The sequence below is a fragment of the Neodiprion virginianus genome, chromosome 4, assembly GCF_021901495.1.
Source record: "Neodiprion virginianus isolate iyNeoVirg1 chromosome 4, iyNeoVirg1.1, whole genome shotgun sequence".
NCBI lineage: Eukaryota > Metazoa > Arthropoda > Insecta > Hymenoptera > Diprionidae > Neodiprion > Neodiprion virginianus.
In genome coordinates this window covers 15,362,725-15,385,168 of record NC_060880.1, presented here as the reverse complement: position 1 = coordinate 15,385,168, position 22,444 = coordinate 15,362,725, and the positions used below count along the sequence as shown (strand labels likewise).

The 22,444-nt window shown below is 38.6% G+C and overlaps 2 long non-coding RNA genes across 2 annotated transcripts; one reads left to right on the top strand and one right to left on the bottom strand.

Moving 5' to 3' along the window:
- Positions 1-16,997: 16,997 nt before the first annotated feature.
- On the bottom strand, positions 16,998-20,809 carry LOC124304127 (uncharacterized). The gene is made up of 2 exons (XR_006908064.1): positions 20,597-20,809; positions 16,998-17,285 (listed from the first exon to the last, which is right to left on the bottom strand). It is a non-coding gene; the product is annotated as an uncharacterized LOC124304127 (long non-coding RNA).
- Positions 19,133-22,142, top strand: LOC124304128 (uncharacterized). Its single transcript, XR_006908065.1, has 2 exons — positions 19,133-20,284; positions 21,813-22,142. It is a non-coding gene; the product is annotated as an uncharacterized LOC124304128 (long non-coding RNA).
- The last annotated feature ends 302 nt before the right edge of the window (positions 22,143-22,444 follow it).

Here is a 22,444-nt window from a genome sequence, read left to right as displayed (position 1 = left end):
GTCCTTGCTTAACCCTAAAAGATCGCACCTCGGTAGAATCGCAGAACTGTCACACTCACAAACATGATATTGTGACTCAACGGTGAGTTCTCAAAATCTAAGCAAAAATGATCTAGGTATTGTTCAAGCATCGCAGAAAAACTCTCTCAGTTTTCCTATCCTAAATTGATTATTTAAATGTTGCGAAAAATAGGCATGGTTAAAAAAAGAGCCAAAAATGTCGAAAAAACGGTTCTTATTTCGCCTCAAGAATGGCGTCACGGGGCCCATTTCCACGACTACGGCGTTCTACGAGGACTTTGACAAATGTGAAATTCGAACAAACGGCGATCGTCAATTGTACAGTCGATGGTTACAGTTGCAAATCAAATTCGTCCGGTACAATTCAGGATCGAGTAAGTTAGATTTATCATTGAAACATAGTAATGCGCTCATACTAAGCTCATACAATCTATCCGATTCAAATATAACGAGAATTCCGATAAAGAGCGAGTAAACTGAGAATCGTGGTTATTAAATTCGTATTGAAACCCCGCCGAGGATGAATGGCCAAGATTTTTCTTTACGCAAGGGTCAGAGATGCGATTCGCAGCCTCGATGCCGATGTATTTTCCTTCCCTCGCAGCCCACGAGGAGCACTTAACATGAGTCAACAGCCTCGAAACTATCAGTGTCGTCCCTTGCCGCCTCGCTTAACCGCCACCGAGTAAAATCGAAGGACATAACTTACTCGTCGGCCCCTTTCGATGCATCGCGTCTCATTCCTGTTGGCGAACTCAAGCCCGACCTACACCCCTGCTACCGTAGCCGTTCAAAACTGTTCGAGTAGATAGCTGTAAAGTTTCCAAGCCGCGACAGTTATTGTACATTTATATTATTCCGCTGCAGTGGAGCGGGAGAGTTATCATGCATCGTCGGATCTTACCTTGTACATCCCGATCTTCGATTCGCGCACCCTTTTTTGGTTTATTGACCATCCTACAGCCGAAACGAACAAAATTACTCTGCATCAGAGACTGGAATCGTTGATTAGAATGAATTCGTGTAATTCAGACAATATACCCTACCCGCAGTTTTTGAAAATCTAATTTCATTCAAACACATATCATTAACGTCATTGAATATTTGTTTCAAGTGATTTTTGAACGACAAATTTATTTTGAACAAACGGTACACGAAAATAGTAAAATAAAATTCAAGCTTTTTATACATCTTTCATTTGAATATAATTATCACATTGGCAATTCTTGCTTCATGCCTATACGGGTAGTTCCAAGATATTGCGTCTCAAAACCTGACATTCGTGGCAGAGTAAAAAATGTCATGATTACGGTCAATTTCATATTTAATGGAATATTAACAGTCTCCTTATGATACCTACTAAAGGGTGAGACTTTAATTATTTTTAATACCTTTTCGAAGGTGCCAGGAGATAGACACTGACCAGGGGACAGATATGGTGTGCAGGATATAGACTTTCTCATGAATGAATGAAATGAAATACTGCAAAATAAAAATATCTATAGTTAATTTGTACGATATTTTTAATTCGTCTTCATATATTTTGTATGATTACATACAATGATTAGACTTGTCGTTTCACATATTACCCGAGATGAAATATATAAAACCGATTAAAAATCTATGAACTCAAAAGATTCCTTATCATAACGCAACATAAAATCATCGCCTTTCTCGTATTGTACATGAATATTTTTTTCATTAAATACTTATCTCTCTTGGTTATTTTGTATTTCCCTTGCCATATGCCATGCGAGATATGGCAGGGGAGAGATGTTTTTGCAGAAAATCGTTGATAGTACAGAGGCAAATCATGTTTTTGGTTTCCAATTTGGACAGAGTGACTACCGCACATCTTACAATAGACGTTGCCTAAAACTAGAATAAATAGACAACCAATTGCGACATGCGACTTACCAGGGTAGATAGAAAACGGCAATTGCACCGCGCTAACTGAAAACAAAGTGCAACGGCGTTGATCCGTCACGTCTTGCCAACTTTGTGCCGAACTCTTAACACGCTGACATAGTATTAACGAGCAAGTTCATTGTATTAGTTCAGAAATAACGACTATAAAAATACCCGGGTAGGAGGCGTCGAAAGAGTGGGACAAAACGGAATATGGAATGTTTTGAAAAATAGTAATGTGGAATCAAATTCGTTACTGAAATACCATTGTACGTTTATACAGGTATAAGAAAATACATTTTTTATCGCAACTTATTGGATAGGTTACCAGATATTTGCACTGGAATCAACAATTTTTTTGGCGGGATACGGCAGGGTAGACACAGTTTTAGTGTTTGAACTTAATTTTTAGAAATTCTGAAAATATTTGATGCTAGAAATTTAGTGCGCCACACAGAACACAGTCACTCTAAAAAAATTTATTCTTCATTCTTTACTATTTTTTTTCCAAAAGACATTAAAAGAGCCAATATCTTGGAACTACCCATGTAATAAAGCTTCTTTCAATATAATTATGCTTGTATTATATCATCTCCGGAGTCGCTTTAAAATTTTCTAATTTGACTTAATTTCTTTTGGGTTTTTGCAGTACGTACGTACATCCTCAAAATACGATCCAAACTCCATGCGACAAATTGTTATCTTCGATGTAAATATTCATAGTTTCATTTTTGCTATACAATATCTGATTCACTTCGTTGCGTTTGAGTTTTCGGTGTCGTATTGCTCTCACCCTCTGTCACACCGCGATGCATCCTGCAAACTTCGTTTCCTATTGTCTATTTTGTTCCTGCCCTCGAGAGTGCGTATAATTTACTGTTCTTATCTGTAAATTCTCGTTTAGGCTACACTGACGGTATCTTTGACGCCTGATGGCTCTGACGCGTTATTTTATACGCGTATATTTGAACACTATTATATGCATGCACGATTTATACTTGTATCTAAATCGCATCTCGTAATTGGTGCAGGTGTCGACTTGCACGATCTTAATTATTGAACATGTTATCTGGATTTAGGGTAAGGGTATGTGCATGAATTTAGCGACATATTTCCCAGCGTTTATAACATAGTAAGTTATATATGCGCGAAAATGAATCTTTCAAAGTTATTATATTTATGTAAAACCCAGACGTTAAGGGGACCATGTCTGTGTAACGGGTCGAAAAGTGGCTGATTTTCGCGATTTTCTTTCGATGGGTAAAATACGCTGATCAGTTTCATTTTTTTTTATGTTAAATCAAAGCACCCGTGAAGAACAGAAAATAAATTTTTAAACGTCGCTTTGTATTTTCTTTACACTTATTTTACAAGGTTGAAAATAACTTCGAAAAAAGGAGTCCTCACAGTGTACACGATTGTCGCCGTAAACATTATCTAAAATAAAATTTTTAAAAAGATTATTAATCAGTCTGAAAGCCACTATCTTGCTATGTGATGTTTTTTAAAATAAAAATTCGACAAAGTGGCCGCGGTTTGAACAAAACGTATCGAGTTTAGTCTATTTTTTTTGACAATATTTCTTTAAAAAAAAATACGAATATATCGAAAAAAAGCTTCCATTGCCAGATGAAGAATGGCGTGAAGAATGTTGTTTTCAAATTTGAGACGGATAGCTTGAAAACTCACACTTTGAGAGTGTACAGCGTTTTGAAAAACCTCGTTTCGGGAAAATCGTTAAAAAAGAGAAGTTAAACAATAAAGATGAACGCTTAAAAATTTATTTTCTGTTCTTCGTGAGTGCTTTGATTTGACATAAAAAAAATGAGACTCATTAGCGTATTTTAACCAACGAACAAAAAAAAATCGCGAAAATCAGTTATTTTTCGATCCATTGCACTAAGCACGGTACCTTGAGTTTTCTAATAGGTACAATATCAATATCGCCGCAAATGTACAGTGAATTATTCCAGCGGGTTTCAGTTTTTCGTTATACAATTATCAAAAAACCATGGTAACATTATCATTTTCTCCATGAGTAAAGTTGCAATGAAATAATTTGAAAGCGGCAGGAGAGAAGCGTCGAATATAGTCAACATTTCGATTCCGCGATTTTAGAAAAAACTTACATCCTTCTCGTAAAAATTGTAGGGTTCGCTTATTCTCAACACTCGGAGCTTTAAAAATTTCCTTTTTTTCTACTTTTCCTATTCCTCGATTATATTTTTCTTTTCTTGTTGTTGTTGTTGTTTTTTTTTCAGATTTTTTCTTATTTGAGTTCCGTTCCCCCGTCGAATCGTTTTTTCCATTCTCTTTTTCACTTGTTCCGACTGCAGTAAGAATTCACATCAAATATACTGCAGCATAGATATCAGTCCGTGACTTATCGCAATTTACTTAATTTTTTTTTTCTTCCCTGCCTTCTTTTGACCCACGATACCAACGAGGATTGGCTCACTCCTGGCCAATCGTGTTTACGTACCGTGCGCAGAATCCCTGAAAATCACGCCTACGCCGGGGGTGGAAAATCCACGGTGAATTCCATTGGCCGAACAACGGCCAATCAACCTGCCACGATTATTGATCCTACCGAGTTTGAAAATTGTTCAAACTTTGTCACTTTTTCCTCCCCTTTTTTATTATACACTTTTTTTTTATCTTCGTTCATTTTATAGATGGGCACATCCTATGTAAATGCTTGTGTGTGTACGGGCGTATACATTCAATATACGTATGTACGCGAAATGCACGTCCCACACAACCTTGGTGCCCTGAAATGTTTTACGACCTGCTAGCAGCCACTATTATGATTCTACGTCCCGGCAACGATTCCAACAGCCGTACATATATAGCCATTACACCAGAAACTTCGATGAATTATTCAAATTGCCGAAATTTTACTTTTTTCCCTTCTTCTTGCTTTTTTTCACTCTCCAGGAACACTCGCTTTGAGTTAAACTTTGCGGTGTGTAAATACTCGTCGTCATATACACGTATTATTTTCTCACGCACACTTTGGAAGTTATTTATAATAAATTAATAACAGTTTCTGATTTGATGGACGGATAATCTTATACATGTACATTAGAGTGTTTAAAAAAAAGAATTTGGGATTTTTCTCAACGCTACCCGATAAAATGCCTGTTTGGGACCTAAAAAATAATCTCTTAAAATTTGAGTCACGTAGCTTATGCGTAAGAACTGGCGCGATTGATTTTACGTTTTTTTTTAAAACTTTTTCCTAAAAATATAACATGTATGACAAAAAGTCTGAGATCTTTTTCATGAAATTCAATTTACCGTGAAAAAAGTCTCTTGTGATTTTTTCATATATTGGGTATTTATCAAGATATTTACAAAATGCAAAATTACAACTTCAAATATTGACTTTCCTTTTCCAAAACAATTTTTTTTTTTAAATCTTCAGATCTCATATATTAATTTTCAATTCTCAATAAAAAAAGAAATTTCATATCGAATCCTAAGTTTTGTTGATCGACTCTGAATTGACAAAAAAAAAAGAAATTGTTTTGGAAAAGAAAAGTCAATATTTGAAATTGTAATTTTGCATTTTGTAAATATCTTGATAAATACGCAATATATGAAAAAATCACGAGATACTTTTTTCACGGTAAATTGAATTTCATAAAAAAAATCTTCTCAGACTTTTTGTCGTATATGTTATATTTGGGGAGATTTTTAGGAAAAAGTGAAAAAAAAAACGAAAAATCAATTGCGCCAGTTCTTACGCATAAGCTAAGTGGCTCAAATTTTAAGAGATTATTTTTTAGGTCCCAAACAGGTATTTTATCGGGTAGCGTTAAGAAAAATCCCAAATTTTTTTTTTTAAACACTCTAATACCTATACATACCGCAGATATTCATATTATATATGGCATGTTAAATCTACCTATAATAATACAGACTATTGTTTTCAACGGAACGCCATTTTCATTTATACTTATTAGTTGTACAGTATATATATGCGTAAGTTATAATTACGTATATAATGTACATTTCTATACATGTAGTAATACATAGACATCGCGGGAGGAATTGAAATAACAGTTTATAGAAAAATTACCGGCACTCAGCTATGTAAGCATAGAAGGGATGCGGACCTTGTTATTTTAACGAAAATGTTGGTCTTGTTGACATGGAATATCAATTCAATAACCATCCATTAGGCTTCTGATTCTCATTTTATTTATTTTTCTTTTTTCCGAACATTACAATGTTTGAATGCAGAAATCAGCAAGGAAAAGAATAAAATATTTCATTTCCATCAACAATTCAATCGTCGATAAACGTCGTTTTACGCATGATGAATTTTTTTTCGAGGAAGCGAAAAATTATCCTTCAAGTACAAAAATTAACAGAATTATTTTGATTCTTGTGCGAAACATTCCCGTATATTTTTCATTGCCATTATTATTATTACAAGATAAAAAATACTTGCGTCAATTTAACAATGAATGATGAAACATCAGTGCGCCTCGAGAAGCTGTATAAATGTACATATGCATAAATACGAACGTCGATCTTCACGAATACACGATGATCGTCGTATTATCGGGCGAGTCGCGGCAATTAATAATAATTAAAATAAAATTAAGTGCCGGTTTAGTTGTCGTGCATTGTTACATTATACCGTTGCGGTCGTAATCTCGAGACATCTAACATCGTCAAGGGCCGGGGATGTTGAACCCCTTCCAGCGAAGCAAAAACATCCCTGATGTATAATTTATAATATGGCAAAACTTGACACACGGGGTGCGCAGGAAAATATTATAATAAATTTCCCAAGAATGGTTGTAGGAACCCAGCCGTTATTGCAGTCCTGCAGGGTGTAACTCGTGATTCTTAATCCTTGTACCATCATTATCCTTAGCTGCCGCTGCTCTGCGTCGTCATGCCTGACTTATTATTAATCGTTACCCCAATTCCCTCGAGTCTCCTTAATTATTTGATTGCTCCGAAAAGCCTGCTGCTCGATCTCCTCGGAATATGGTGACAAGGAATTAATAAAAACATTGGCATTGTTATTACATCTGTAGAAATTATCATTTCTTGTACAATGAGTGACGGGGTGTTTTCTTTTTCTTTTGCCATTTAATTATCCTTGCTGTAACATCGACGAAAATATCCTACAACTTTTCTGAGCAGCTGTTTCTTCTTCGTTTCTGGATTTCCAAAAATCGTGATCAAGGAAATTAGTAATATATGCTGAATGTACAACCCGTAGAAATTGTACGTACGATTACAGATTCGGCGACGATATTTTCAGGACCTGATATGATAAATACATGCATATAACGTCATATGCAGTATAATGTTATAATATAATACGCGCGAAGGATGCATTACACAAATTGAATTGAATCCGTCCAATAAGAAAATATCCAATCGGCGATAGTGCTCTTCGGGCCATATATATTACATTCATCATAAACCGTATAAATATATATGCCATTAATATTTTGCAAACGGTTTCACAAGAAGCTATGTACGTACATTCGAATCCCTCGAAACTAATTTATAACAGTTCAATTTTGGCCGCGCGGGTGAAAAATATTGTATTTTCCTTACTGCGATATCAGTGTACTTACATACAAATGTTTTGCCTTTTGCATACGCTCATATACACCATAAAATCTCAATTAGAAATACGTACAAGATATGTAGTTTGCAGTTTCTTGGCCTAATCCCTAATGCATGTAATACTAACGTAAAATTGAGAGTCTTATAGAGGCACACTAGGGTAGTATCGAAAGAAAGAAAGATAGAAAAAAAAAAAATTAGACTCGGTACGGTCTAGTTTTTATCGAAAATACACGAACGACGCGTATAGGATTAGATTGGAAAGCGGCGTGTAGTTACGGTTCAAGGCAAAGTGTATTACATGACCGAAGTATCATCGGGAATGGGATATCGCCTACTGTGACAAATCAAAAACTATATTTCATCGCATTCGAATAGTATACGTATGTAACGGCGGTCGCAAAGAGGGTTGCTTCTCCTGCTGCACTCAGATTCACCGTTCGGTGTGCAATGTAGATGCATCATCGCACGTACCCGGTAGTAATAGATTTATATCATCGTATATACACACACATGTGTGCGCGTGTGTGCGTTTGTATGTTTGTGTGTTACGGGAGAGATTGAGATAAATTTATGGCGGTTTTGCTTCTCCGCTTTCCTTTTGTACTATGTTACAGTAGGTTATAAGAGGGGCTCAACATCGCACCACCACCAGCCGTTTATATTTATCGAACTCACTCTGATTAAATGGCTCTCACTCAATTCCGCCGATATAGGTACGATATCGATGCTAGGCTGCTGCTTCTGCTGCACGTTTTCTCCGTTCGTTTATCCGGCTGCATCAGCCGCACGGTAGCCAATACGCGTGCGATTCGTAAGCGTTGATTGGATTTTCTTTCTCCTCAACGATTTTATCTCCCATTCCTTCGGATTGCTATATTTTTTCTACAATATCTGGTATTGGCTAGGGTGCATGTTCCGCACCATGCTCGCTGTCTTACGTCATTCAGTTCGAGCGGTTTCGACGTATGGAATTTTATAATCATATCTGTAACACGAAGTCCGGTTACCCGTGTACATGTATTACAAGTTAAAATGTTTTTACTTGGAAAATTGACGTGTGCAGCTAGCTAGCCTTTAACTTTGAACGGTAATTAAGAAACGAACCGTTCAGTCACACCGCGCAAATCGTATACATATACATTAGGGTGATCCTTACTTTAGGGTGTTGATGATTTTTTTTTCAGACCACCCCCCAAATCAACTGTAAATAATTCAAAAACAATTTCCTAATTCTTTCAGATTTTTATATCAATTCTAACCCGTGCCTGTAAATGGATGGATATCACCGTTTAAAATACACCTGTTTCAGATACATTGTCAGCATATAATTTACTGTTAGAGTGACGATGTTCCAATCAATCTGTAATTGCGAAGATTTAGTGAGTATTAGTGGTACTATCTGAGAAAAAATTCATATCATCGTACCAACCAATCTCGACGAGTTGCACACCCTAGAAATTTGACTTTTTCTTTTTATTTATAAGAAATGCAATTGTCTGTATTACCTGAAATGATGATGTGAATTTTTTCTTAGACAGTAGCAGTCATGCTCCCTAGAACCTTGCGTTCATGGATTTTTTCGAACATTGTTACTCTTACAGTAAAATATATACCAAGAACGCGTCCGAAACACGTGTATTTTAAATTGGGAAATCCTTCCTCTCACAGGCACGGGTTACAGTTGATATAAAAATGTGAAAAAAATTGTGAATTGTTTTTCAATTATTTATAGTTGATTTGGTGGGGTGAATCCGGAATAAATTTGTTAACATTCTAAATGGCGACCACCCTAATATACATTGTAACAAGTCAGAGGAATCGGGAGGGTTTTAACTTTTAATTATCAGAGTGCATGGAGCATGCGGGGTCAGAAGACAGATGAAGACGGCGAAGCCCCGTTGATTGTGCTTTATCGAGGGGGATGCGATTTGGCCATTAGGCCATTAGGCCCTGATCTGCAGGCAGTTGCACTCCGCGAGAATAATTATTACAGTGTACCTACAGTACTCATACTTCAGCGGATTTGATCGAGTCGTTAGAAAATTGCTCATAGATAGCTGTATATATATACATGTACATCGTTGCAAGTGGGATGAAGCAGCGAGACATTATCTTATCCAACTCCTGACGTGTGTATTTTATAATTGTACACGAGTGAGTTGTTGGCATTCATTCGCTGCAGTCATCCTAACAAAACTAATGTCCTTCTCTCTCTATCTATCTCCGTTTCCCCGTCGTCGCCAAATGTTCCTTCGCGTACAGCTTTCGATTTAAGTGTTATCCCATTAACACACGACGATTTAGAACGGATGCGTCAACGGCCCTCCTGCCACTTCGATCCTCCACGGCTGCTGCCTCCAATGCCGGGGGTTGGGCTTGCTTGCTTGCTCGTTAAATAGTCCTCCTGCCTCGGGGACACACTCGCCGAATACTAGACCGTTATCACAATAACGGTATAATTGCGTATAGTACGCGTGTAGATTGTATAATATAATTGATAGGATGTACCGCTGATAATTGTATTCAAACCCTTCTGTACGACGGCCTCTTCATTTTTTACCAAATGTATCGTAGGGGCTACGGCACGTCGGGGAGACTTTATAACGCCCCATTTTCTGTACGAATCTCGTTTTCTTTGTTTCTCTGCAATTGCAGAAACTTCTCAATGAGTTTATAGCGCTAGACTGCCGGAGTTGGTTATTGGACGTAAAGTTGGAGAAGGCCGTAACGTTATAACTGTGGATTTTTAGGCGAACTGGCTATTTCGTAACTTTGGGATTGTCTCCGAATTTCCAGCAACCGAACATGCTCATTATTTTCAATCTGAACTGCTTCAGAGTTGCATAATAGTGATTTTTCTCTTCCAGCGTTTCGTTACACTAAGATTACCAAGTTCAACTTCGCGATTAGACAGATTGTTCATCTATTCATCCAATTTTTTCTTAGTTACGCAATCCGTCATCGGTTTGCAAAGTTTTCAGAGTTTATCCCAGGTAGCACACTGTTGACTGTTAGTTGACTGAACATCGTCTGAAATTCTGAGTCAACTATTCCAAGTCAACTGGGAATAAGCATATTACGAGCCTATTGTTGACCGTACACCGACCAGGAGTGCTCGAATGTCCTCTGAAATGTCACGGTAAAGGCAAGACACGACGTCAACTATTATTAGGTTTTCAGTTGACTTTGAACAGTCAAGACAAAAAAGCAATAATTTGCAAGTAGGCTAATTACATGAACTAATAGTCAGCTGACGTCAAGTATGAGATATCGATTAGTCAGTCTAACCGCCACCAGATATTGACAATATTTAACAATTATTTGTCTGAAAAACGTGAAAAACTTTTGACTCGAGTTTCCACATTTGACAACGGGCTGTCCAGTCGCATTGCCTTATACTTGGCATTTCAAATGACGTTCCCAAACACGAAGTATACTGCATGTCAACTTTGAGTTTAGTTTTTTGACGATCTATAGCCATTCAAGAATAGCCGACCCTTCGTCTAGTTTTTGTCAACAACGCGTCGGCATTTTTTTAATTTGACGAACCGTCAACTTTTTGTATTCGAACGATAGTCAGCCTTTGGATAAGTGCGCTATCTGGGTATAGGTTCCCCTTCAAAATTCCCGTTAATCGAAGACAAGTCAACTCATCCAGCTAATTCTGCATTTACTCAAAGAACCCTTGTTGACTCCTTCATTCTCGTGCAGTAAGAGATACGTATGTGTAAAAACACTGGCGAGATATCGTTATATCTATTAATTCTTATTTTCCCGGGTGCGTTATTGTCCCGTGAAGCGTGATCGAGGAGACGCATGGGGATGATTGATGAACGGTACAAATAGTCTTTTATACCGACACGTGCCGCAGCGATCCTCGTGTCATCGATGCAAAACTCCTTCTTCCCGATCGGCACGGGACTCTACTGACTTAGTATATGTATGTGTACCCATGGTGCATGTACACGTCATCTATGATACTGAGTCGAAAAGCCACCACCAAGCCACGTAAGCGAGAATAGAAATTCCCCGGTAGCTCCCGGCTTCCGGTGCATCCGTTTCCGTTAGCGATTTCTACGACGTTCTGCAGTTGGGGTGCGATGGCGGGTTGGGTGATTCTTCAGAATCTGAAAAGCCAGTCAAGCGCGAACTTGGACTTGACTGGGGATGATTCCTGCACTCCGGAATCACCGCGACTATACGCTCTTCCATGTATAGAAGCCAGAACCACTACTGCTCCATGGCAGCTAACAACGTCACTTCCGCAAACGTGACAAAAAAATCTCCGACCGTCATTTGTTTGGGGTTAGAATTCGCCTGGCTTCTCTTTCTTCATTGGGAAAACAAGACTCGGTCGGTACGGAATAAGATAGAGAAAATCAATAAAAGCCAACGGTCATCGAACAGAACTTGGTTATTGAGGGAAGCGGTAGTTTTCTCTTTCATACGTTTTACTTTCGGGGAGACATGCAAGAATTTGTTATTTTATCTTTGCTTCTGCACATCGATGGTAGAAAAGACGCTATGTAGGGACCAGCTCACCAATTATCAACAAACAAACGGGACGTCATAAAATCGATTTTTCTGAAATTTTTACCTCTTGTAGTGTTTAATAATATTGAAAAGTTCACCTAGTTTGAACCTTCTCGGACTTGCTGTTCACGAGAAATGCCACATCAAAGTTTATCATTTCGACCTAATTGAGGTTTAAGCGCGAATTGTTTTTGTATCGTTATCGGCATAAGATAAATTATGAAAAAATAGGCATCTTATATGAAAAATTCGAAAAAACGTCTTTTTGAGATTGATTACGAAAAATTGTCCAGAAATGAATAGCATATTCGGAAAGATGAGAATTTTTCTCACAAGATGACTATTTTTTCATACATTTTTTTTTGTTTTATGATAACGATACGAAAACAACTCGCGTTTAAACCTCAATTAGGTCGAAACGATAAACTTTGATGTGGTATTTGTGAGTACTGGAAGGTTCAAACTTAGTGAAATTTTTATACCTTAGTACACACTACAAGACGCAAAATATTTCAGTCAAATCGATTTTTTGACGTCCCGTTCATTTGTTGATAATTGGTGGACTGGGCCCTGTATACACAGAAGTGTGATGAAACAATAGGTCTGTAATCACGAATGAGCATCCGGTTGAGGATCGATTATACCGGTCAACACAACTTGTGAGTCTGAGTTACAGATGTCAAATTTTCATTCCGTCTACGTGGCTAATAAATGAAAGAACAGTTTTACAAGATAAAGTTTATTTTTGTAGAAACCAAAACGATATTTTTCGTATTTTATGGAAAAATTAGCTATTTTCTCAAGCACCGTTGTAAATAACAATTAAACAAACTTCAGTTTTGCATTCAAATCGCTTTTATTAAAAACTAATAATCAACAATAGACTAAAAATGTAAAAGAATAGATAAAAAAAATTTTTAAATAAATATTTTTCGCACTTCTTTTATTTTCGTATGAACTTTCTCGTATCAAACCCCAAACGTAATCACCCATAATGCTCTCATTACACTGCCCCTGATAACGTTGATAACGTTAAAGTCCATCACATTTTGGTGAAAACGTTTTCCTTTCTCTTCGGAACAGGCACCTATAACAGCTATCAACGAAAAACATCAAGACTTATAATTAGCAACGTAAAAAAGACAAAAACAAACTTTACAAGTAATAAATAAAGTTTTTGCTCATTATTCGATGTATAGAATCGAAATTTACTTATCTCAATAGAAACCCAAACAAAAATTATTCTCTTTTGACCTGTGTTATTCGAAACGGACACCAGCTCGCAGGCTTTTCCTCTACATATTTGCAACACGGTGTTTTTCACTCTCTGATCTGCACACTCGTTCTCTAACAACGCGCGATATTTCATACACTGTGCAGGAGCAGACAATGCTTTTAACATATGAAAGAGCGGCAATATACACGACATGCCCCTCTAGTCCCGTGCCTAATATCCGAGGCTGGCGTGAGCCTCCCAACGAACCACTCGACCCAGCTCACAGCCCATTTCAGGCTAATTCTTATTCAGATTCCGCAACGATCGTTTTAGACCGCGATGATGATGCGGACCTAAATACACCCCAGGAGGATCTTCTCTTCTCTCCATCGCGCGCATCCTTTTATAATATATGTATATCACACTACCCGTGACTACATCTCGCGTACATTAATCTGCAGGTTATTAATTATACATGCGCTATATTGGCGCTCGGCACGACGAATTGAAGAAATCTTATTTTTACGACAAGCCGTAATATTCAGCATTCGGGTCTCTTTTATTAACCGTAGACTCGCAATTGTGCGCAAGGTACCACAGCATCGAAATATTATTATACACGACTCGCGTTTCTTTATTGAAAATTTAATACACGCCGTGTTTACTCCTGGGAATAATGTGCAAAAATTCAGTTTAATTCCTTGTCGTTTCTTACGTCAGGAACTCTACTTTTTTTCGTCTTCTTCTTCTTCTTCTAGTATTTTATTTCTCTTTGTATGGCTGTATAAAAAATTGTAGACAGGGGATGTCAACGTCCAATCTTTCTCCATGCACCGGATCTGATCTGTGCAGAACTAAAGATTATCAATATGAAATTGATAGCATCTTGAGAAAACTGCAAAGTTTTCGTACCCGTATAGTTACATAAGTTTTCTTCCAGAACGACCATTACACACAACATGCCTGTTTCTTTTCCGTTCCTCTTCATGTTTGCAAAACATTATATCCGCGGGACGTCGAGCAGTGATTTCCCTCCTTCTCTCTCCTTCCCTTATATATACAATCAATCTTGACGGAAACTCTACAAGAATCTAGAATCTAGGGTGCGGAACGCGGGAGCTGCGATCGCGGTTCTGCAAAGAAAAGTTATATCTGTGTTGGCGGCGTGTAAACCGGGGGTTGTATACCGAGTTTGAGGAGGTGGAGGAGAAGGCGCAGCCCTCTTGGCGCCAGCCAGACGCCACCGGGTTTTGGCAAAACATATTCCCACCCAACCCTCCTCCCGTTTCCTCTTTTGTACCACCCTTACACGACGACGAATCCTCCGCGGAGTTACCACTACTGCTACTACTACTACTACCACTACTATTGTTTTTATGCGATGCGCCAGCCATTCCGCATTTGCGCTTTCTGGTCGCGAATTTTTTCTCTTCGCAATGCGACAGAGCTAAAAAAATATATAAAAGAGAAAACAACTTCACGTACCCGTTAAATCCTCCACCCTTGTTTTCGAAGCGAATCCCCGTTTTGTCTACACATTATTATATTATTCCTCGGTTAATCGTCTACATTTACAATTTATTGTCATATACGCAAGGCAAATCATCAGTTTTTTCAGGTCATGCAAGCCTCAGGTTGGTTAGATTCGCGTTATGCAGGCTACGTGTGGTTAAAATTCTACTTTCATGGTTGGAGGGAGAACCATACCGTGCAGTGTGCAGTCCATCCATATTCGTCCGTCCATCTATTCGTCTATATCTGCAGTACCGGATCTCGGCAATAAAGATAGAGATCGATTGCCAGAGCGCTCAGTAAATTGCGACGGACATGTATAATACCCATATATACATACAAGTACACACATACACATATAATACATACCAAAAGGACACACCATCGGAAGATGGAATCGCAGAGCAAGATGAGAGCATTGGGTCGCATCGCTTTTGTACATTATATATATATATGGTGTGTGTGTGTTTATATATGTATGTATCTCCGTTTCTCCCTAGTTTGGTAATAAATATAAACTAGCAGCAGTGGCAGTAGCTCGGCAAAAAGAAGTAATAAGAGGAGAGGAGAGGAGAGGATGAGTGGCGATGCGCCAGCTCGTCTACGTTTCCCGGCCAAACTTCTCTGATCTCTCTCACTCCTCCTTCCCGATTTCTCTTGTCATATAGTTTTATCTCTCGTTTCTTTTTCGCGACTCCTCGGCTCCACTTTTATTCGAGGAACAGCGGATCTTTGGCTTTTCTACTCGATCTTCTTCTTCTTCTTCTTCTGCTTATTCTCTCGCATAATATGTAATGTAACGCGTTTTATTAAGATACTGCAATCCTTACCAGATGCCAAGTAACTGCCGTGTCCTTGCCGCGGCCGGGAATAAACATAGAGATTGTATATAAATATCTCTATGGGAATAAATTGTAGTTGCGGAACAATGGTGACCAAATTGCTAACACCTAACTGGCGACACATAAAACAACCAGTTATACAAGTCTGCAGACACTGATCGTGAACCGGCAATACTTTGCCAATTTCCAGCACGTCGATGCCTCGTCCTTTTGATTCGCATGCGATGGATTGGCCTTATGTAGATACTTCTCGCTTCATTCCGATATGTTTCTCACCTCTTTGTTCGTTAGGCAAAAGAAGCACAAGAAAAAACTGGACAAGTGCGAGTAGAACTCGCTCCCTGAGGGTTTCGTACAAACTTCATTATTTTTTTAATTTGATATAAGTATAAATTAACTATTTTTGTGCTTCTTCTTTTACTTGTGCTTTGAATCCTTTTTTTTCTCTAAACATGATTCCAGGTGAACGGGAAGTGTACCCCATAGGTTCTGATAAGTAAATTTGCGAGTATCAAAATATGTGACACAAATGGTCGTATCTTTCGATTGCATTGACTTAGAAGCTTGAATTTTTTACACCCCCAAGGAACCGTGAATCTTAGTATTTGATATTAATTTCATCTTGATACCTCTACCAGTTCCTGAGGAAGAAGGTCTTGACAGATGGATGGACAATAAAAAAGTGATCTTATTAGGATTCCGTTTGTTCTTTTTGAGGTACGGAACCCTGAAAGGAACAGAGAAACTTTGAACCTTTACCAAAGAATGATTTTTACATTGAATCGTTTAATTATAATCGGTAATAATTTTATGCATGGGACTTATCCGTCTTGCGATCATGGGCATGTGTCTCCCAATTTTACGGACAATCTATTGTTTGGTTATCTGGAAAATCGCGCAACTCATTCTCTGGTGCACTCCGAGTGGAGACGTGGTTCAAAAAGCCTCCCGCTATTCCAGACTGTTACACTCTTCTTAGAATCTTCCCCTTGTCAATGCCCCGAAAGTCCAAACCGATTTCGTAGGCGAACGAATCGGAAGTGATATATCTGAGGAACCGTTCAGCTTTTTTGTCTATTTATATGGAAACACATCGTACACTAATATTCATTAATGCCTTCCCTCTCCGGCTATCGGTGCGAAACAAAATGCAAGTTCGATTCTATAAGAATTATATGACAATGACTCTCAATCTCTCACGTCGGCTTCATCGCCAGTCACTGTCACATAATTCGTATAGAATCGAATTCGCATTTTGTTTCGGACCAAGAATAAGTTAGCTGGAATGGAAGGGTATTACGCAGTCTGTGTTGGATTTAGGTGGATCGCTTATTAACAATTAGAAATCAATGGATTAATTCTCGTTATGAAAGCTGTTTATTGTTTAACGTGTACAGATAATTGAGCGGATAGAAGAGAAGGCGGGAGTAATAATACTGGTGATACAATACGGAGTTATACCTTCTTCTCTTTGGCGCCAATAAGCTTAAGTGTGAAGTGACAATGTTTGCCATTCCAACGGTATGCACAATTATTACAGACGAGAGAAAATGATCAAATTTTCATTGAAAAGTTAATCAATACACCAAAATTGAATCTCTACGACGATTTTCTCTTCTTCTTGCACGTTTAAAAAATCTTCCATTACCCTGTGACAAAAGTCGCGTATAATATATTTGATTATTGAATATCTCAATTTATATCATTAGTTCGAATCTTTCGCCACCCGGGCTTTTTCGTCATTCGCCGTACCGTCGATGGGTGGCAGCACATGTTGGTTGTGAAAAGGACTCGGGAAAACTGTCGCGGCCTGCAATCGTTCGATGTGAAACTATGCGAGAGTTGTTCATTTTGAAGATGGAAACAAAATAAGCGGCATCAGTTTGGAGAATTAAAATTAAAACAGAGTATGGAATATCCAGAAAATTCGATTATTTTTTCCTTCAATCTTCGATGGAAAAACGTTCCTCTATCGTACATATATCATATAATAGATAAGCGTCGAAGTTCTTCGCGTGATAAATTGAGAACTTGCGGTCTGTCACATGATATGTGTTATATGCATGTGTGTGTATATAAATGTAATCACACATTTCACGTATTATTTTCACCACTTCCGTGGTGGGTTTGAAACGATTATCGAAGATAAAAGAATATTAAAGGAAATTGCGCAGCTGACACGTCTTTTTTCCGCATTTGCATGATAATTTAACGTTACATTGCTCGTATTTATATTTAATACATCCCGTTAGTTATTATTATACGCACGCATATCATGGGTGTGTCCGCCTTCAGGATTAGGTTGGAAACGAATCGTCGGTAATGTATGTACCTGCACGCTGCAGGCGTGGAAGAGAAAATTCATCTGAAATCTTCAAACTTGGTTCGTTTTTCAATTCAACTTCCCATGTGTAGTTTTTATCCCCTCAATTCATTGCGATCTGTTTTTTTCAATTTTTTTTTCACTTAACCCCAATTGCTTCGACCTGATCGAAAGTTTGAAAATCCATTTTTTTCGGATCAGAGAATTAATTTTAGATTCAGTTCTCGACAGAAAAAAAAGATACAAGCAAATACGGTCAAGGTTGTTGTTTGTTTTTGACTCTCCTTGGGGGTAAATAACTCACAATTGGTTTCAAATTTCAGATTTTTCTATAGGTAACTTTAAATTCTATTTTCATCTGTTTTCTATCACGAATCTTGACTTTTTTCCCCTAATTTCGACGATGCGAAAGCAGCGGCAGCAGCATCGTTTAATAGCGTGTTAATTCGTCGGTTTCCACACCATGCAGGTATAACATCGAGTGTGGGCTTCGCATGCCCCTTTTTAGTAAACCGATCAACTGCGCCCACAGAATCTGGTTGTACGTTATGCAAACAAACAAACCCAGTCTCTCCGCATTTCGTATCTCGGCTTGCAGCCCAACGCATGTATCACATGCCTTACGGTATAATATGTGAGTGAAACTGTTTCGCAAGCTGATCAGAGATTCCAGCAGTTACGGGCTTCCCGTTACTTAATAACTTATTATTTTTCTTTGTAGTTTGAAATTATTTATTTAAATTGCAAATTCCTTGTGACGTTGTTATTACGATGTTATTATATGCATTTCTTCGCACAACGGCTTATACGGGGAAAAATTCTCCGTTGATGTAATATCAAAACAAAAGAATGACGTAAAAATTTACACGCATATTTAATTGCCGAGTTTTTAAGCGTCAACATCTCTCTCTCCGTCTCTCATTCTCTCTCTCTCTCTATGTCTCATATTGTAACTGAATATTCAGAGTCATAACAGGATACGGATGAACATTATCTAGTCAGGGAGGAAGCTGTATGTTGGAAATGTTTGTGTACATCTCTATGTATATGCACATTTTGCGCAGTTCGTTTCTCCTTTCTATGGCTTTTCCTCCCGTTCGCCATATAAGGGTATATTGTATCGCATGAAACGATGCGATATCAATGTCAGGAGGCTGAATCAGCCAGCGACCGCAAAACGACGACTGACCGAACTCGTATACTTATAATTTCTTTAGTTGGTTGGTTAATTTGTATCGTGCATTATTGTGTACGACGTGCGAGTCACGCGCAAAGCGTGCCTTCCGCTTAACAATATCAAATCTTCGTACTTTATTCAGTCTTCTCTTCTATTTATCCCCGTCTCGCTAGAACGTGCAAATGAAAAACCGCGGCGAGAGTGAAGCCAAGTGTGTTTAAATTCAAAGTTCGACGCGTGACGATTGGCCATCGAATCTTGAAAAAAGAAGTAAATAACGGATAAACCGTTGAAGAGCAAGCAATTTTTTTACACGAGACGCAAGGTAAACGCCGTTCGCATTTTTGGCGATCATTTAACGCGCGCGCTTCCTTATACGGTAAAGATTCCGAAACTCGACGAAACGTACATACGTCGAGTTCTCGACCTTCCCTTTCTCTCTCTCTTTCGTTCGTTTTGTTTCATCTCTTGTTGTACACGAGCGCGCGATCTAATCGTTCCGACGATTCGAACACCGTTTTCGATACCGAATCAACAAGTTTACAGATCGAAGAAGAATCTGGAACAAGAGAGAGAACGGGGTCAAAAGATCGACGATCGTATTAACCGTGTGAAAAACAACCTGAAATAATCCACCTCGTCGTTAAACATACGAAAGTCGATTCGAGTCGGTGCGATCGTGTGTTGTTTTGTTAAGATTCGAACAGCGGTCCGTCGGAATTGAACCGCGAGTTACGAGGTGCTGGAAATTATCGACAACTTGACAGTGTTGCGGTGACTCCGAAAAAGTCCGACTGAATTACAAACCGTTCGACAGGACGAAAAAATCTGTCCAAAGATTGTGTGAGAAAGCAACTACAGTAACAGGAACGAACCGACGATCGTCACTTATTCAAGAATTCGGAAATCAAATCCTTGACGAAATTCCGTCGTTTCGACAACCGGAACGCGGAATGCGGAATTAAGTCGCTGACTCTGATTTGGCGCTGGTGTAGTTCGGGTGGTTGGTTCTCGATCCGCCGAAGAGAGGCTAAGAGTGGCGGTGTGACAATTGATTTATTTAAGACACGGGGCGGAGAGACTAGTATTGCCAACGAGGATCGGGGGTTGTTGTTTTGACCACCTATGTGCAGGATAATCTACGCACGGTACGTAGCCAGACAATTTTTACAACGCGATGAATATTTCCGACGATCTAAAGAAACTTCGAAAGTTTATTGATTTTATTTTTGCCTATTGTAGTATCTACATTTCTCTCTCTCTCTCTCTCTCTGTCTCTCTGCCTCACTCCTTTTATATCCATTCCTCACTTCTCTTATTACTGTCATTTCCCTAAACCATGCGATTTATGGAGATGTCCTACTACGATGGGCGTTTTTCCGTCTCTACTCCCGTTCTCTCACTCTGTCTCTCTCTTTCTCACACACTCAGTCTTGCGGTCCCGCTGACCGTGTTAGTACCTGGAAAGCGATGTTGCCGCGTTCCCTGCTCGCTACTCAACTTGGGTTTTCGTATTTACACAATCGCGTTACTTTTACTTTTGCTGCTGCGATTCTCATCCCTCTCGCTCAGCTCCCTGACGAGTGGCACTAAAAAGGGGAGAAATTCTACACCCCCGGCGAATCGCGAAGCTCGATGATATTATTGTGACTGACGTTCGCCTATTTTGACCGTACGGATAAACACCGCGACTCTCACGCGTGTATCATTCATTCGCTTCTCTCTGTAGTAGCGTACAAGGTACATATATATTCATCACTCGAAATAGACGTGATTCAGAATTAGAGTCAAAGAGGAGGTTGAGAAACAATTGACAGGTTAGGAATAACGCCAATTATTCCATCCCGTCTCTCTTTTACTTGTATCAACGCAATTAGGCCGACCGTTTGTTTACACACACGTCTAAGATCAATTTCTTTCCTCTCGTCTGAAAAATTTGGATTCATTCGTTTTCATATCATCGACGATAACGTGCGCATGAATATTTTCCGCATAGCCGATAATACTAATTGCAAGATAGCAACAATACCAGTCTAACTACGATAGGGAACTGGGAACGTCTGATTATTTCTCTTCAAATAATTCGATACGTTTTGTTCCCCAGAGATCAGCAGGCAGTGTTCTAGTCTTGTACAGAATGTTATCATCGATATTCTCGAGCTGCTTGTGTGTATTTTACGTCTATCCACAAGCGCACACATAACGCGTTCTTCTATCCTCTTGCCTTGCCTTGGTTGCTGGACGTGGGCTGCGTTTGAGGTTCACGCATAAACACAGCTGCCTTTTGCCTTCGCCTTGCAAGCTTCTCTTTGCCTGCCTTATTTCTGGTCACACGTCTATAAATCGACTAATTGATTGATCAAATTCTTATACGTATACATACTTTACGTCTGTCCCACGTGTCGATTGTAACGTTACGGATCAATGGACTAGCGGGAAAGTAACTCGACAGCAGAATGTATAGAGAAAACATAATCACCGATTTGTGAATTAATTTTTACTCCTTCGCTGATTTTTATATACTCGGATTTTTTTTTTCGTTGTTTCTTATCATATGTTTCACTCGTTGTACCGAAGTCAGATCTCCCAACATTTGACACATGTATATATGTATTACAACATGGGAGGGGACAGAAATTAGTATTAGTAAGTTCCGGCACAAGTTTTTATAAATAGAGAGGTCGCGAAGCGTCGTCGTCGTCGTCGTTGAGGCTCGGAAATAGGCTGGGAAAATCATATTCTGAAGAAACTGCCGGGTCCAGGTGGGAGAAAGAGGAAGAAGAAGAAGAACTGCTGATGAGCAGGGAAGAAGACGTATGTAGTAAAATTAGGAAGGAAGGAAGGTCTATATTCAGCGTTTTAATCACACTTTAACCACCCCCACTTCTTCTTCTTCGTCTTTATTCCTCGCCAATTTGTGTGGATGTAAATTATATTACACAGTTTCACCAGGATCGAAAATATTCAAGAAATTGATCCGCCCTCGTTGTGAACGACAATTTGTTTGAAAAAAAAAAAAATTATCTCGTGAGCGGTTTATAATTATTTACTTGCAGCGGAAACGAAACCTCACGTTACGTATAATAATAATAATAAAGTTTATATTTTTATATAAGTCTGGGAATCCTCGATGAAATTATTTTTATAACATATTACACGTATATGTATAATTTGTCACGGAGAATTGTAATTTACGACTACATCATTTTTCTGCGTTTGTTCTAGAAATTATACACCGCCATTTCCGATTACATTTTTTCGACGATTTTTATCACTTCCAGTCTATAATTCCGGTTCTAAAATAAAAA